The sequence below is a fragment of the Aotus nancymaae genome, unplaced genomic scaffold, assembly GCF_030222135.1.
Source record: "Aotus nancymaae isolate 86718 unplaced genomic scaffold, 86718_ANA_hifiasm-v0.15.2.pri h1tg000007l, whole genome shotgun sequence".
In the NCBI taxonomy this organism is placed as follows: Eukaryota; Metazoa; Chordata; class Mammalia; order Primates; family Aotidae; genus Aotus; species Aotus nancymaae.
In genome coordinates this window covers 26,457,036-26,471,255 of record NW_026988418.1, presented here as the reverse complement: position 1 = coordinate 26,471,255, position 14,220 = coordinate 26,457,036, and the positions used below count along the sequence as shown (strand labels likewise).

Genomic DNA, 14,220 nt, shown 5'->3' with positions numbered 1-14,220 from the left:
AAAAATTAGCTGGGCATGGTGGCGCAGGCCTGTAGTCCCAGCTACTCGGGAGGCCGAGGCAGGAGAATTGCTTGAACCCAGGAGGCGGAGGTTGCGGTGAGCCGAGATCGCGACATTGCACTCCAGCCTGGGTAAGAAGAGTGAAACTGTCTCAAAAAAGAAAAAAAAATTAAAAATAAAATAAAATAAATTTGACACCATTTTTTTAATAGCCAATTCCTGTTTTGTGTCACCTACATATCTACCAATTTCTTTGTCAATTATTCTTTCTTTGAATTCCGTTAAAATTTTGGATTTGATTTTTTTTTGGTAAAATATATTAAATAATTCTGTAATTGTGGGTTTATTTGAAATAAATATTCTCAGTCTTCATCTAATAAAAATGTCTCAATTCTTATTCTTAGAGCATAATTTAGCTGCCTATAGAATTCTGTGTTCATAGATATTATTACTTTATCTTTTGAAGATGTTACTGTATTCCTTCTGGCTTCTATAACTAGTATTGAGAGGTCTGTTTTTAGCTTGTGAGTCTTTTGTGGATAATCTATGTTCTCTCTGGCTATTCTAAAAATTTTTCTCTTTATTTTTGGTATTCTGTGGTTTCTTACATGTTCCTAACTATATCTTTAATTTCATTTATCCTATTTGAGAATCATCATGTCTTGAATTCATCAATTCTGAAAAATTCTCAGTCATTATGTTTTTAAAAATATTTAAAAAATTGAGATACAAGGCTAGTCATGGTGGCATATGCCTGTAATCTCAATGCTTTGGGCGGCCAAAGTGGGAGGATCACTTGAGGCCAGAGGCTTGAGACTGGCCTGGGTAACATAGTGAGACCCTATCTCTACAAAAAATAAAATTAAAAATTAGCTGGAGACCGGGCATGGTGGCTCATGCCTGTAATCCCAGTACTTTGGGAGGCCAAGGTGGGTGAATCACTTGAGGTCAGGAGTTTGAGACAAGCCTGACCAACATGGTGAAACCCTGTGTCTACTAAAAAAATACAAAATTAGCCAGGCATGGTGGCATAAACCTGTAATCCCAGCTAATTGGGAGGCTAAGGCAGGAGAATTTCTTGAACCCGGGAGGTGGAGGTTGCAGTGAGCTGAGATCGCACCATTGCATTCCAACCTGGGCTAAAAGAGAGAAACTCCGTCTCAAAAAAAATTAGCTGGGTGTGGTGTCACATGCCTATAGTTTTAGCTATTGGGGAGGTTGAGATGAGAGGATCCCTTGAGCCCAGGAGTTTGAGGTGACAAAGAGCTATGATTATGCCACTGCACACCATCCTGGTGACAGAGAGAGACCTTGTCTTTAGAAAAAATAAAATAAAATAGAGATATAATTTACGTAACATAAAATTCACTCTTTTAAATTATTCAACTGCATGGCTTTTAGTACGCTCTCAAGTTGTGCAATCATCACCACTGTCTAATTTCAGAACATTTTCATCACTCTAAATGGAAATGCCGTATCTATGAACAGTCACTTTCCATTTCTCCCTCTCCCCAGCCTCTGACAAACACTAATTTTCTTTCTGCCTCCGTGGATCTATTTTGAACATTTTCTATAAATGGAATCATATAATATATGGTCTTTTGCATCTGACTTCTTTCTCTTAGCACGATGTTTTCCAGGTTCATCCATGTTGTGGCATGTATTAGAGCTTCATTCCTTTTTGTGGTCAAGTAATATTTCCATTATGGATATGCTGCATTTTATTTATCCATTCATCAATTGATGGGCATTTGTGTTGTTTACAGTTTTGGGCTTTAATGAATAATTCTGCTACGAACATTCACATACAAGTTTTTATGTGGACATGCATTTTCAATTATGTTATATACCTAGGGCATATTGTTAAGTTATACAACACTTTTTAAACTTAAGCAACTTTCAAATTGTTTTCTAAAGTGATGGCACCATTTCTGCAGCCATTATCTTTTAAATATCGCCATTCTCCTATTCTATCTATTTCCTTCTTATGGAACTCCTGTTAGAGGCATATTGGAGCTTTTTGGTCTATCCTCCATGTCTCTTTACTTCTCTTTTACATTTTCCCACTTTTTAGTTGTCTGTGCTTTATTCCTCAGTTCTAGCTTCTAGTTCGCTAATTCTTTTTCAGCTAGGTTTAATTTTTTTGATACATTCTTTGCGTTTTAACTTTTCAGAGCTTTTTTTTTTTTATCTGAAGGTGCTAAATGTTTTATTCTCCCTAATCAACATATTCTTTTTCATAGTACCTCATTTTTATAGCTTTATTCCTTTTTCAATATTCTCTTTCAGATTGTTGTTTTGTTGTTTTTAGTTTTTGGATGTGTAAACATTTGCTCATCATGGATTATTTCCTCATGTGTTTTGTTATGAACTTATCTTTACTGATACTGAGGCTTTCTCTCTCTGAGAATCCATTGTGGTCTAGTTATGGGAGGGTCTCCCCAAATTAACATCACACTTGTTTCTATAGTTGCTTTGGGGAGATTTCCAACCATAGGTCAGTCATTGCATTACAATTTGAGACCTCCTAAATCATGTATATTATATTACTTAACCCCAAATTTATATTTCTTTTCTAGCTCATCTCTTCTAGAAGGAGCAGCTATTTGAGGCTGTTGGCTTTATCTAAGGATTCTCAGTTCCTCATGCACATCTAAAGCCTCATCCTTTTTTTCTACCTGAATATTACAACTTAAGTCTTTAGGTTACTGGAACCAATACCCCTCCAAGGCAATTGAAGCTTCACCCTAGCTTATGGTTCAACAGCTTCTTTATTTTTGGCACCTATGTTGGATCAAAGTAGTCCTTCCTCCTTTTTTTTTTTTTTCAGCTCGGCCATACTTTAAAAGTAATGTTTGTTTTATTTCTTCCAGCGTTTCTAGGTATTGGTAGTGGAAAATATGTTTTTATTTATATGGTCAGAAGTCTCAGTTTCCTCATAAGTAATGTGGAAAAAACTATTTATTTATGTTATAGGGTTCTTAGGATTAAATGAAATAATACATATAAAGTGCTTAGCATAGTACCCAACACAGAAGTGCTCAATAAATGTTAGCTGTTATAATTATTAACTAATGATGATTGAGAAGCTCTAGATACAAACTCAAATCTGCTTAAGAAAAACTACTTAAATGAATTTAAAAACTAATGTTTTGGCCCTCTCTTAGAATGTAATGTCGGCTAATTTAAAAGTAAGCTCCCTTTCTGATATAATGTGAACACACTAAGCTTACTGCCTACAGTATATGCTCTCATGTATTCTATCTTTGAGTGTTTCATCTCACTTTTACTCTCTTCTGCTTAGCATGCGGGTGGGGACAAAACAGTATTAATAAATATTTGATGTCTGACTCAATTGAAATATATATTTTTTCTTTTAACAGATATATTTTAATTCAATTCCTTATAATTATAGCTTATTTTATAAACATGTTTACAGCTTCTTTATTAAAAATCATCAAATTTTAGGCTGGGTGCAGTGGTTGACACCTGTAATCCCAACATTCTGGGATGCTGAGACGGGAGGAGCACCTGAGGTTAGGAGTTTGAGACCAGCTTGGCCAACATGGTGAAACCTCATCTTTACTAAAAATACAAAAATTAGCCAGTGTGGTGGCAGGTGCTTGTAATCCCAGCTTCTCAGGAGGCTGAGGCAGGAGAATCACTTGAACCTGGGAGGCAGAGGTTGTGGTGAGCCAAGATGGCACCATTGCATCCCAGCCTGGGTGACAAGAGCATGACTCTGTCTCCAAAAAAAAAAAAAAAAAATCAAATTTTAAAGTGACATGAAAATAATTTGAAATTCATTTTATTAGTATTACAGCTGTTTTAGAATTTGTCTAGGAGGCTTTCTGTTTTTTGCCAGAAAGCCCCGCCTTCCCCCAACACAAATTAATTTTATTAAGAAAAAATAATCTCTAGTCTTGTTCCTAAAATATTTATTTACTTCAAGATATGAATTTAGAGAAAGCATTTCATATATTATTAACAGGCTATGTGGTTTATTTCCACTGAAGAATATAATTAATTTAAACAAAGCATATCTAATTAAAATGCCATGTGGAAGTAATATTTTTCACGTTCTTAGAAGAATGATGGAGGAAAAGAATAATAGATAGTATTTTCAGTCTGAGTCTTTATGTGATATCAAAATGGATACTATTCTATTTCTTCTCTATAAGAGATATTGTATGTGTGTGTAGTCCTACTTTTGTTAATGTGTCTTCATTTCTGGGTGAAATGAAAGCTGACCTAGAACTGTGGTCATTCCTGTGTCAAAGTTGCAACAACTGTGGTCACTGAACAATTACTATGGCAATCTGACTGGTCCTAAAGGGATAGTTGTGTTAGACCAAGATCTAAAACAATCTGTAGAAGGCGAATGAACTGCAGTTTCAAACTGTAATAGTTTGAGCTTTTGTCAGTATTTAATCAAAAGAAACAGATATGCAGACAACTTATTCTTGAATATCTGTTCTTTTTTCTAGGATAAAAGTCCTAGAAAATATTGAAATGTTTCTTTACTCAGTTCTTTTTTTGACAATTTTATTTTAACACTGAAATATCGACAGAGCTCTAAGAAATGACGTAGATGACTATGTGGTATCTATGACAAATAAAGTTTTTTGTTTTTTAGAACCATCAAATTATTTTGAACTGGTATATAAATAAAGATGTTATTTTCTTTCTTAACATGAGATTCTAAAATATTTATGAGGTGCTTAATTGAGACAGATTACTAATATACAATAGAAAATAAGAAAGTGACAAGGTATTTAACAGCAGCACGTGTTTTTATTTATTTATTTATTTTTTCCCAAAGGGATTATAGATTTGTACTGATCTATCTACCTTTTCTAACCTTGCTCAAATACATTTTTTAGGTCATAAAATTTTTAGCTGGAGTTAGTGCACAGCTGTAAGAAAATGAATATCCTGCCTTTTTCCAAACTGTTTTTTGTTTCTTTACCTACATTCTTTCATTCATTCAACATATGCTGAACTCCTGTTCTGTACAGGCACTGTGGTAGGTATTCAGGGTACCTTGTTGACTAAGACAATCAGGGCTCTCTTGAGTCTCTAGTGCTGGATATTTTTCCCCTTCTCTTTCATTCTTACACTTCTCTGCCACTTTCTTTCTCTAACGTTTCTCTTCTTTACCTTTGTTTTTTTCCCCTCATTTCCTTATTTCTCTTCCTTTCTCTCTTTGTCAGAAAATTGCTAAAGGACTTTCCTGTCTTCTTCAAGCTCATCTAGGCCCAATAGATGAGACTTCCTTCTTTGCACTACACTCTTTTCCCGTGGGAATTCAGGGACATTCATAACTTTTGGCCTGACTTAGCCATGTCTGTACCTCTTCTGAGGGAAATTGGTTGCCAGCTGATGAGAGTATCGTTTCTTCGACTGCCATGGAGTCACACTCCTCTGCCTTTCATCATGCTGCCAAACTCTGTGAAGAGTGAATCCTTTGGGAAAAGACATCTTCCTGTCTGTGTCTATGAGCAATCATTTTTTGGTTGAAGCAATTTTTTAAAAATTGGTTTTATATTCATTGGAAATAAACTAAATTTATTTCCAATTTGGTTTCATTGATCACCTTACTGGCTGAGTATTTTCATTTCTGTTGAGCTTCCCACAGTGAATAGTGCAGAGTATTTTTCCAGCACTATTTGGTGAGATAGGGAAAGGTTAGCGAGGAAAGCCTAATATAAATTCAGAAACGACCATCGTCCTATTGTTTTCTGATGCAGTGTAGTAAAAAAAGAAAAGAAAAGAAAATCGGTGTAGAGTCACAACAAAAAGTTGCTAAGAATAAGCAAGCTGGGTTCACCTGAAATCACAGATTAATCAGAATAATAGAATTTATTTTAGCCCTGGAAGAATTATTTTGATCTAACCTTGGCTCTTCAAAGCTGAGAATCAGAGATGTCAAGTTACTTGCCAGATATAACACAGCAAATTAACAACAGAGCTGAGGCTGGAACCCAGGTCTCAGTTTCCAGTTTCCTTTCTCACCAAGCAGGATAGAAGGTAGGGAATAGGAGTAATTATCTTTTGATGGAGATGGATTTGTTAGAACCATGGAGATTCAGACGTTTATACTCTTTACCTGTATATTCTTTAATACCTTGGAATTAAAGAATGTAGTTTTGGCCAGGCATGGTCGCTCATGCTTGTAATCCCAGCAGTTTGGGAGGCCAAGGCAGGCAGATCACCTGGAGTCGGGAGTTTGAGACCAGCCTAACCAACATGGAGAAACCCTGTCTCTACTAAAAATACAAAATTAACTGGACATGGTGGTGCATTCCTGTAATCCCAGCTAGTTGGAAGGCTGAGGCAAGAGAATTGCTTGAACCTGGGAGGCATAGGTTGCAGTGAGCTGAGGTCGTATTGTACTCCAGGCTGGGCAACACGAGCGAAACTGTCTCAAAAAAAAAAAAAAAAAGAAAGAATCTAGTTTCTTATGATCCTTGTGCAACCAGCTAAGGTGTTGAAAAGAACTGGTAGATTAAATTAACTGCTACCTACTGAAACTAGGTCTGCATTGTTAGTATATCCATAGGTGTGAGTTTATTTTATATCTTGGTTTGATGTTAGTTATTGCTTAGGGGAAAAATGTTTTTCCCTTAACCCCAGGTGCTGGAGTTATAGGTAAAGTTGGAAGGTGAATTTGTTATTGGTGAATTCAGGGGATAAGTAATACATTGAAGAGTTCTGGATATATATAAACTCCTCCACAGGACAGAGGAGTTTAAACTTGAAAAAAAAAACTTGAATAAGGAGTCAGATCCTTAAGTTTATTACTTATTTAATTAGCCTATTATTTAAGGTGGCTTAGTACAGAGTTTAATCGCTCTTCTTGGGAAATCATTTGATCTCTGTCTTTCTATCCCCCGAAAAGCCAAACAATTACTACATCTAGGCTCCATTGGTGTGGATATTTTCACTGGTGTGGCAGCCAGTCCCCAAAATGGTCCCCAGTGATTCCTTGCCTCCTAGTAATCATGGCTTGTAGAGTCTTCCCACATTATAGCTGGGTTTTTCTGTGTGGCCAGTAGGATATGGCACAATAATGCTATGTTACTTCTGAGGCTAGCTCGTGGAACACATTGTGGCTTCTGGCTTGTACTTTCTTTTTTTTTTTTTCCCCCCGAGTTGGAATTTTGCTCTTGTTGCCCAGGCAGGAGTACAAGGGCGTGATCTCAGCTCATTGCTACTGCTGCCTCCCAGGATCAGGTGATTCTCCTGCCTCAGCCTCCTGTAGCTGGGATTACAGGCATGCATCACCATGCCCGGCTAATTTTTACATTTTTAGTAGAGACGAGGTTTTACCATGTTATTAGGCTGGTCTCAAACTCCTGACTCAGGTGCCTGGCCCTGCCTTGTACTTTCTTGGATCCTTTCCTCTGGGGAAAGCATACTTCCAGGTTATGAGGATACTGAAACAGCTCTCCACGTAGCAAGGAACTGAGGCTTTCTACCAAGGATCAATGAGAATTTGTAGCCTTCTGTCAATAGACATCTGAGTGAACCATCTTGGAAATAGATCTGTCGACTCTGGTCAAACCTTCAAGTGACTGCAGCACCTGAGGTTGCTTGAATATAAGCTCATGAGAGATCCTGAGCTAGAACCATCAGCTTAGCCATTCTCAGATGCTTGACCCCAGAAACGGTATGAGATAATAAATGCTTGTTGTTGTAAACTGTCACATTTTGGAGATAATTTGTTATGCAGCAGTAGGTAATTAATACAGTTGAGAAGACGAAAGTTAAATATCCTTAATTAATTAACTGATTTTATGAGATGGGGTTTTGCTATATTGCCCAGGCTGGTATTGAACTTCTGGGCTCAAGCAGTCTTCCTACCTCAGCCTCCCTGTTAGCTGGGATTACAGATCCACACTACTGTGACTGGCTCTCTGGCATTCTTTTTTATTTTTATTTTATTTATTTTTTTTTAATTAATTTATTTTTTGAGATGGAGGCTCACTCTTATTGCCCAGGCTGGAGTGCAGTGGCATAGTCTTGGCTCACTGCAACCTCTGCCTCTCAGGTTCAAGCAATTCTCCTGTTTCAACCTCCCAAGTAGCTGAGATTACAGGTGCCCGCCACTACGCCCAGCTATTTTTTTTTTTTTTTGACAAAGAGTCTTGCTCTGTCATCCAGGCTATAGTGTAATGGTGTGATCTCGGTTTATTGCAACCTCTGCCTCCTGGGTTCAAGCGATTCTCCTGCCTCAGCTTCCCAAGTGGCTGGGATTACAGGCATCTGCCACCATGCCTGACTAATTTTGGTATTTTTAGTAGAAACTGGATTTCACCATGTTGGCCAGGCTGGTCTCAAACTCCTGGCATTGTGATCTGCCCACCTCGGCCTCCCAAAGTGGTGGGATTACAGGCGTGAGCCACTGTGTCTGGCCTCTAGCATTCTTAATCTAAAAGAAATAATAATAATAAATGGAGATTTTAATTGTGAGATTTGACCCTTATAAACAATCACACTATCTTTATTTGGCCTGTATTCAGTATTTTCATTTGATTAAGCAGAAAACTGAAGAACAGGAAAGTTAAGTGATTTATTTTTTGGAGGAGCTGGTAGTTGCTGAGAATTGAAATATACTTCTATTCTTTTTCCACTTTTCCTTAAAGTATGGTTCTATTTAAACAGATAGAAGTAAAGATGAAGTCCAAAATGGCACCAGGAAATTCAAAAGAGCGTTATGTTTTGTGCAAACTTTGTTTAAAGTTAAGTTTTCTGAGAGCTACTGTTTTAGTGTTAAATCATTTCAAGTGGTCTGAGTCATTTTATCGTTACACATCGGTCAGTTATGCCACTTTCAGTTAATAAATGTGGAGCGGGTTCAGGAGATCATTTAACATAGGCCTAGATATGAATTTTTTTTTTTTTTTTTTTTTTTGAGATGGAGTTTCGCTCTTGTTACCCAGGCTGGAGCGCAATGGCGCGATCTCGGCTCATCGCAACCTCCGCCTCCTGGGTTCAGGCTATTCTCCTGCCTCAGCCTCCTGAGCCGCTGGGATTACAGGCACGCGCCACTATGCCCAGCTAATTTTCTGTATTTTGAGTAGAGACGGGGTTTCACCATGTTGACCAGGATGGTCTTGATCTCTTGACCTCGTGATCCACCCGCCTCGGCCTCCCAAAGTGCTGAGATTACAGGCGTGAGCCACCGTGCCAGGCTAGATATGAATATTTTTGATCAATTCAGCAGACACTTGTAAAGAGCACCACCACTGGCCAGGAGATACAAAAATAAATAAGATAATAACATCTCTGCTAAAAATGTTTATAGGTTAATAGGTTAGTGGTGGGGCAGATAATTTCAATAATGATACAGGTATTTTATAGGGCATAGGTAGAGTTTAGAGGAGGTACACCTAACCCAGTGTGGGAGCTCAGGGAGGACAAATTACTTTCTCAAAGACACACAGCTATGTGTGTGGCATCTTGAATCTGTCTTGGTTGTTTTCCAGAGACCTGGGAGTGGTAGGAACAGGACTGTATGTTGCCTGCCTGTTCCCTTTCATGTATTAGTAAGGTACTGAGGGAATGGATTTTCTTACCAGGTCCACGAGGGGGCATAGTTTTAAGGGCAAGAATTTCCCAGCGCCATGCCCCCTTCCATCTCTCTCCATCTGGGAGATTTAACCGTCTCTGTTTTAATTTTCGCAGAGGTGGGAAGAATCAAAAGTCAATTACTCCAGCGGAAGTTCTAAGGAACTCCTTTCATTGGCCAGGGGTCTTTAAGAAGGCAGGGATTCCTCCCAGGTTAACAGTCCCCTTCTTCAACACCCCTTCAAACTCCAGGTTTTGGTCCCCTTCCACGAAAACTCCCTTAGTGGAAGCTGTCTTTCTCTCTCCTGGATTTCCCCTCTGGAGTTCCCTTCCACAATCTTCGTGGAAGTTTTCTCTCTTCTTTTCTTCCTCTTTCTCTACCTAAATAGATTCACTTTCTACAAAAACTCTGTTTGGGGTCCAGTATTTACTTTGTGAGCACACCTGGTCCCCTCTCTCATTCTTGAGAGAGCAGGAGACCAAGAACCTTGGAGAAACGTCCTCTCAGGGGAGCTGAGGGCACCCCTGAACCCCAGCAGTGCTGTCTATGTTTCTTTATAGAGACTCCATATTCACTGAGATATTATTCAAACTACTTTTTCCTTTTTATTTATAGAGATGGGGTCTCCTTATGTTGCCCAGGCTTGTCTTGAACTACTGGGCTCAAACAATTCTCCCACCTTGGCCTCCCAAAGTGCTGGGATGACAGGTGTGAGCCACTGTGCCCGGCTCAAACTTTTTTTTGAGTTTCTCTGCCAACCAGGATAAGTAGAATGGGGCAGAAAGACTAAGAAACAGAAACATTAAAATACAAAACAAAACCCAGGAAGTATAGAAGGGTTAGAAACAAGTTAGGAGACTCAAATACATAAGGCCAAACTGTAAGAATAAAACATTTGGGGTGTGGGATTCTTAAAAAAATCTATTAAACAATTCTTCTTAATGCTTTGTCACATATTTCTAGCTAGTAGTCAGTAAGAAATTTGTGGCAATGTGTTGGTTTGGCTTTAAGGAAAGATTATACCCATGGATCAATTTGGTAGAATCTAGTACTTAATTCTATCAGTTTGAACAAGCAAGTTTCAGACATTATAGAGCCAAGGGAACTTCCAACAGTCTTCTATGAATGAGGCAATCTGAATGAAGAGGTCTTTTATAACTTCATTTTGAACTCTGCCCACAAATCAAAGGTCAGCAGGCCCTTCAAAGAGGCTACAAAATGCCTGGAGGTGCTGCTGTGCCAGTGGTTGCTCCTGTGTGATAGGCAGAGGGAAAAAAGCAACAAGGAACAGGGGACAAAAGGCAAAAAGAGGGCACTGAAAGAGAAGAGGGAGAGAAGGAAGGGAGAAGAAAAAGGAAGAACTAGTAACTATTGTTTGTTGAGCACCATCAGCCACCGTGCTGAGTACTTTGCAAACTTGATCTCAATCCTCCCTGCAGTCCTATGAGGTAGTACTGGCAGTACTTTTGTTTTACTGATTAGGATACTGAAGCTAAATGAAGGTAATTTGTCAAAAGACATACAGCTAATAAGTAGCAAAGCTGGACTTTGAACCCACGTCTGTCTGCCTTCAAAATCTAGCACTCCTTATTACAATGCCACAAGGAAAACACGTTCACCTATTAGGGTCTGAGAGATACCTACCACTGACGATGACTGGCTGGGCTCTTCTGTGGCTGGCCCTTGGACTCTTTTTTTAAGTTTGTAGACAAGTCTTTAACAGGATGAAGATCTCTTAATTGGATTTGCCTGTTATCCAATATTGCACACTGCATCACATGCCGTGCTTCAGTTCCCTACGTGAATCAGTTAAAACCTTCCCATTTAGTCTAATGAACCCTAATTTCAGACAAAGGTAACTGTCACCTTTTGTTTCATCCTGTGCTTTTATTTTTCAAATACCAGAGCTGACCTCTGAACTCAATCTGCACTTGCCTATTGATGCATAAATATCTATAATATCACAGTAAATTAAATTCTGTTTTAAAGGGTTTCTATTTAACAATCTGTCAGAACTTTCACAGCATTTGATTTCTGGTCGCCTCTGTCCAGTGACAGGTTTATCTCAATATGGCTTGATTAATGAAACCTTTTATTTGGTGTAAGCACACCTATTATTACCATAGTCTCTTAATGCTTGCTTAGGTAACATTGAGGTCTGGCAGCAGGGACTCTCAAAACTTCTAGCTTCTTTAGCTCCATCAGAACATCGGGTGTGGTTAACGGGCCAGGAGACTGATGCCCTCCTAGTGGGGAGCATGGTGATGTTAATGTCGGTTAAATGATCTAGCACTGTCTCAGAGGCTTGGCCAAACTCTCTTTTAACCTCAGGGTTTAAAAATGTTTCCGACTTAGTGCCAACAAATCTGCCTTTCTCTCCATTGCTACTTTGTCCTTATATGTCAGTCATTGAGGAGTATAGTGGACGTCTCCCTTGGGAGCCAAGAAATTGCAGTGTGTACTGTGTAGCTGAGAAGTGGGATGCAGTCTAACATAAAATAACATATTGAAAAAAAGGGTCTTAATGAAGCCAAGGGGCCAGGCACTAATAGCTCTTAAGAAATAGAAATGACTTTATGATGGATATTCCACAAGCAACCTTTTCAGAAAAGAAGAGTGCAATTGAATTATGTTTTGTTCCTGACAAGTATTTACCTCGGAGAGAGGCTGCCATTACTGTGGGACTATCTCCTTCGTGTCCTGCGTGCTTCCAAAACCCCGGGGAAAGAAATAACTTGGTTTGCACATAGACTCAAAATGTTGTCACTCTGTTTTACATTGCTATTAAATATTTAATAACGTTAAAAGCGAGACATTGAAAATAAAATCTGAAACTGTGCTGGAGAAATTGTCTTCTCTGCAGTTTTCCTATCTAGTATTTTCTGTACTGGGAAAATGATTTGCTTCTGCTGTATATTACACTGTTTCTTATTTGTGCCCCGTCCCCTGCTAATACTTAAAACAGCTGATACTTTTTTGTTAAACGTTCTTTTTGTAGTTTGTGGTCATTATAGCTTCAAGTGTAGTAAATTCCACCTGGAGAATTTAACAGTTTGGCTGTTATTTTTAAACGTTCTGAGGTAGGAAGGAGAATATAGTAATATTAATAGGTATGATTCAAGTTTCTAATAAATAATAAAATCAGATAAATGAAACCAATGAGTCTATTATTTAAAAATAACTTTATGATAGTTAACATTCTGTTAAGACTTGAATATTTAAAGGAAAACTAACCCCTAAACACATTAGAAAAAAGTGTTTTGTTTAGTTACTATCCTAGATTGATTATTAATTTGATTACTTGAATTTGCAGTTTGTTATTAAATATATATGCTTACACAGACCTTATATCACAGAAGTTTTCCTTCTGGAGTTTTAGGAGTGAAGAGAAATGTATTATAGGAAATACTTCTTTTAAAGGGGTAACATCAGATTTTTATTATCAGTTTAGGGTTAATAGAATTCCTTGTAATCATTACTGGAAAAATAAAATATAGTTTAACTGTACTTTCAAAATTAGATATATGGTTTAAGAATATTCAATAAAGTAAGAAAGTAGAGAAACTAGTTTAATTTAAAATGCTGAAAGTTAATCAAATAATTTTAGTAACATAATTAACTAGTATTTGGATCTTGTGTTCTATTTGAAAAATATATATATATGCCATTTTTCTTCATTAAAAATGTTCTTTTGTAAGAAAATACAGAAACCTCTTAATGAGATTCTGAGCGGAGACTTAGGATTCTCCAACATGTTTCTCAGGTTTTAGTTTATTTCACATCATGCTTTTTAACCTTCGACAACAAATATTGTTGTAGTATGAAGACAGCAAATCTAAACAATTACATATGTGGTCCAAAGGCATACACAAGAAAATCAATATTTGACATCTTTGCAACTCCCTCTTTGCGGTAGCGTTCAATAGCTCTTATTCATTATACACTTATATCTCTTTCAGATTCGCCTTTGTCACTAGAAACCCATTTTTTTTTTCTCCTTTGACTTCCACATAACTTCTTTGCCCTGTACTTTTACAGATGCCTTCTGGCTATAAATACTAATGAAATCTCTTTGCTTAATTCAATTTTGCTGGTACACTTACAGTTATGACCTAACTTTCCCACGAGAGAGACTGATTGAACATTCCACTACCTTATGGATGGGAGCAAACATTCTTACAGAACTGGACTGACAATTTCCATAATTATAGAATTCACAGCCTAATGACCTTAAAAAACAATAAAAAGATCTCTTGTTAATTCCATCTCTGTTACTGACATTCAAGATATTTCATTTTTCACGGGACAACAAATTTACTTTTTTATTTTCCAAAGAGCAGTCTATCCTTTCCCCCCAGATTAAATTTTCTGAATATTGAAGTATTCCATTGAATATTTAGCATTTCTTTGTCTTTTAAAAGTTAGAATATTTATGATCCTTAGAATGAGTTTGACTGATTTATAGCAATCAATTATAAGAGTGCGTTTTCAAATAGCCCTTTTAAAAATGAAGAATAGAATAATTAAAAAGATCACAAGTCCTCCCTTGCATATAATTATTTCATTATTTCATTACAGTGCAGAAATTATTTTTGCTGACTGTGAGCAATTTTAGTTGAGCGAGATCTGTGTTAATATCCAATAGC

The 14,220-nt window shown here is 37.5% G+C and overlaps 1 non-coding gene and 1 pseudogene across 1 annotated transcript; one reads left to right on the top strand and one right to left on the bottom strand.

The window, feature by feature from the left end:
• The window catches only part of LOC105710185 (small ribosomal subunit protein uS2B-like), a 65,656-nt pseudogene that overhangs the window by 39,606 nt on the left and 11,830 nt on the right, over nucleotides 1-14,220 (bottom strand).
• LOC135273495 (U7 small nuclear RNA) lies at nucleotides 3,813-3,874 on the top strand. The gene has a single exon (XR_010341285.1). It is a non-coding gene; the product is annotated as a U7 small nuclear RNA (small nuclear RNA).